The sequence below is a fragment of the Etheostoma spectabile genome, chromosome 19 (assembly GCF_008692095.1).
Source record: "Etheostoma spectabile isolate EspeVRDwgs_2016 chromosome 19, UIUC_Espe_1.0, whole genome shotgun sequence".
Classification (NCBI taxonomy): domain Eukaryota; kingdom Metazoa; phylum Chordata; class Actinopteri; order Perciformes; family Percidae; genus Etheostoma; species Etheostoma spectabile.
In genome coordinates this window covers 6,640,175-6,644,148 of record NC_045751.1, presented here as the reverse complement: position 1 = coordinate 6,644,148, position 3,974 = coordinate 6,640,175, and the positions used below count along the sequence as shown (strand labels likewise).

Sequence of the window (3,974 nt, the reverse complement as noted above, 5' to 3'; positions counted from 1 at the left end):
AAAAAAAAAAAAGGTGATGCAAATCAACTGTAGGCTACTATGAATTGTGCTTACTATTACAAGGTACAGGTCTTGACTTTTTTTCTTCTTTCCCTTAGTCAATGGAGGTTTTGGATAGGACCAAAGATCCTAATAAACATCCAGCATTTGTGGACAATGTGGTCCTCACTCGAGCGGACTTTTGTAGTCTGGGACTGATTGAGGACATCAGTGGAACAGTAAGAATTGAGAACGTACGCTAATGAGATGATGCATATTGATTGTGCAAGCTGATGTAATTCAATTGTTAAATTTTTTTTTTTTAACCGATGTGTCTATACTCTGGCAGATCCTGAACAGCTGTCTCGAAATGATAGAAAAGGTCATTTTTGAAAAAATATTCAAACAAATTGGAATGGATTTATCAACAGTTCAACATTAAGAGATCAACTATATCTGTTACAGAGAGTGGCGGGAATGTTTGCAGCAAACAGCCATGTTATAGCAACTTGGTTTCCACCAGTGTCCTTGAATCCTATGGATCACCTGCCGGTAATTTCTGTGTTGATTCTTCAATAAGTTAGCTTTTTAGTTAAATAATGAAGTTATTTTTTTAACTACTCACATTTTATATTAACATATTTTCCTGTGTAGGTGAATGCAGCAACTCTGCAGTGCATTCTGCTCCCAGTTTGGATACCTGGACACTGGACTATGCGTGTACGTAAATGTAGTTTTTAGGCTTTTAGGCTTTTTCTGTTTAAACTTACTATAAAACAAAGTTTCCCGTTGCCAATCTTAATCATTGCAAAAAATTGCAGTGCATCACAGATAAATCTTTAAGCATTCCCTGTAGTTTTCTGTTGTGTTCTGTACAAGGTCAACTTTTAAAGTCAAAATGCGTTACTGTGTATCTGTTTATATTCTAACCCATTTAACTGATAATAAAACCACAGAAAAGGAAGATTTACTTCCTAGATCCACTTTATGGCATTGGCTGGAGAGATGACAGTTGGACCGTACCATTCAATTTTTTAGGGCAATAAGGTTTTTTTTGCCTTCTGGATGGTGGTAGTTCTTTTTTCCACCACTTGTCCTTTTTTTCTTTTTTTTAAATCTATGGTTCTGTTTTATATAAACTTTAGATGTTTTGGCATATTAGTGTATGACACACAATTCCTATTTGGTGCTTAAAAGCAACGAAAACAAAACCATTGCCAACATTTCACAGCAGGGCAGTTCTGTTTGAGTCCTTTATGACAAGAGTCCCATTAAGAGTTCCTCGGCACATTTTCTGCCATTTTGCCCTGTGGGTGGGGGTTTTCCTGTTTTTTTTTTTTACTGCCAACGTACGCAAGTGCTTTCCATTATCTTAAAAATTAATTTGGTTACTGGCCATAGATTTTCAAATTTTACCCATCTGCACCAGACTTGGCCCCATTTTAGCCCCCATGCTAAAAGTTCTCTGTCACAAGGACTAAGTGGGTACATGAAATTTGCGAAGTTCCAACCTCTGGACAGTTCCTAAATGTTCAAAGCATTGGTTATATGTTGGTTTTTAAACTTTACATTACCAGAGCTGCCAACTTTTCCCAAAACCTTGGAGTGAGATTTGGGGGGGGCCATATTTTGCCGCGTAAAAAGCAATTTCTTTGGCTCTTTCAGGATTATTATACTCCACTGTTTAAATTGGGATTTGTTATATGTGGGGGGATGGGGCTCTCCCTAGGGGGGTCGGGTATCCCCCCCCCCCCAGGAAAAAGTTTTGAAAATAAACCTTAAATGGCACTTTCTGGAGAGTTTTTGTGCAAAATAGAATGAGAAATCAAGTCTTGCATGATATGTGCAAAACTGTTGGTGTAAAACCTTTGTGTTGTTGTTGTTCATCAACGGTTTTAGGATTCAGCATTCCATTATTAACTCTTATGATATAAGAACTGACCCCACAATGGGCCAAACATAAAAGGAACCACATGAACACGTACAGATAGGTCAGCAACAGCTGAGAAGATCTGGGTCTGTGGTGACAGGTCCAGGGGTCCCGGGTGTGGGACCAGGGACCCAAAGTTAAATTAATGTTGGGGGATCAACTCAGACACACTGAATTCTAAAGAATGAGAACCACTGAGTTACATAATTCTATCCTTTGTGCCAAGTTCAGTAATGTTGGCCCTCATCCCCCCACCCCCCCCCCCCCCCCCCCCCCACACACTTACTGGATTACTTTTTGGGAAAATAAAGACTATTTGTTCATTTTATAAACATTGAATGAATTTTTACAGATCATTTAGAGATGCCAAGAGGTTAGAGAAGCACCATAGGCCCCACGTTGCAGTATCGTATATATAGTATGTATTATACTATATATATACTATATTTTATATATAAAGTATAGCTCTGATGTGTTTCATCAGATTTCTGCTCATGTCTACAACTTTGTGCACATTCAAAACATAACAACTCCCATCTCTGTTGTCCGAGATTTGGAGAGTTGTATTAATACAGTCAGCTGTGCATGTCATTGCTCCGCTGATATGGTGGATCTCATTCAGACCGTCTGACAGACACAGAGGCCCATTTGGGTCTCTGGTCTCTGACAGAGTTTAGAGGTGGCCGTACGCTGCTCTTCATCGGAGGTCTACGCACAGATGCAACGCGTCACTGCCCACAGCAGAGCGCGTCCACTACACTGACGAATAAGTTGCACACTACCCAGCCCGCGCTGCTCACCTCTATCTTTACAGAGAGAGTGGACACCAAGCGACGGACGGGTCTGTGATACTCAGAGCTCATACCTGAAGCCGGGGAAATGCACCTGGGATGGCTTGTAAAAAAAAATGTTTTCAGTTTGCGACAATTTGAAACTTCCACAGACAGGGAGCGCTCTTGAACCCACTCACAGTCTCTGAAAGCACAACTAGTCGATCACGAGTGGCTCAACAGGTAAAAACATAGATAAACTCATCTTTCAGAAATTTGACCGACCGGGTTGACACTTCAGCGTGAGAAATCGAGGGGGGGGGGGGGGGGGTGGCGTGTGAGCGTGTGAAACCGGTCAAATGCGTGTGTCTCACGGCCGATGCGTGAGAGTTGGCAGCCCTGCATTACATTTACTATTCCAATACACCGTCTTCTCAGAAGTGTTGCTCAGACCTTGTCCCCTGGACCTTGGAGGACTTTCGGCGCAGATGACAAGGTATTTCTTTAAATAATTCTTAGGAACTGTACCACTTGTTCATCAATCTTTCATTAATAATTGTGTACTGCTCATACAACAGGGCCTACAAAAGCAAGGTTCGTCTAACAACTGTGGCACGTATGTTTTGATGGTAAGATGTTGGCTATTCTGTATATTTTACTGGTCATATTTGTGTAGTACGGTTTTTCAAATTATTGCACTGCATCTACGGCATGCAAATTCACACTATTGTTACTCATACTGCTTGTATTTCTTGACTTTTTTTACTTTTATAGTATGCGTTTTATGTGGCGATTTCATTACTTATAATTTTGTTATTGAGATACAATCCAACGTTTTACTAAAATCAAGTGATATGTCATATTGATTGTACCATGGTTTATGTAGCAGCCTGTATGTCCAAGACAAATTTCCCTTGGGACAAATAAATAATCTTGAATCTTGATTGATTTACTGATTTCCCAGTTGATTCCACCTGTCAGACTTCTGCAACTGCCAGCCTGTCACTCTACCTGTAGCCTTCATGAGAAACATGTTTCCAGTGTGTTTTGGAAATTACCATACAAATGTGTTATTTTTGATTTGATTTATTAATTTTCAAAGAGCAACATGCATCAAATAAGGAGATGGTGGTGCCAAGTTCTCCTGGAAACCTATGACCAGAGGTGGGTAGTAACGAGGTACATTTACTCCGTTACATTTACTTGAGTAAGTTTTTGAAAACATTGTACTTCTAGGAGTAGTTTTTAAATCACTATACTCTTACTTGTACTTGAGTACATTAGTGAAGAAGAAG

At 39.9% G+C, this 3,974-nt stretch overlaps 1 long non-coding RNA gene across 1 annotated transcript; it reads left to right on the top strand.

Moving 5' to 3' along the window:
* Window positions 1-572: 572 nt before the first annotated feature.
* On the top strand, window positions 573-3,473 carry LOC116707040 (uncharacterized). The gene is made up of 3 exons (XR_004336392.1): window positions 573-583; window positions 3,118-3,175; window positions 3,454-3,473. It is a non-coding gene; the product is annotated as an uncharacterized LOC116707040 (long non-coding RNA).
* The last annotated feature ends 501 nt before the right edge of the window (window positions 3,474-3,974 follow it).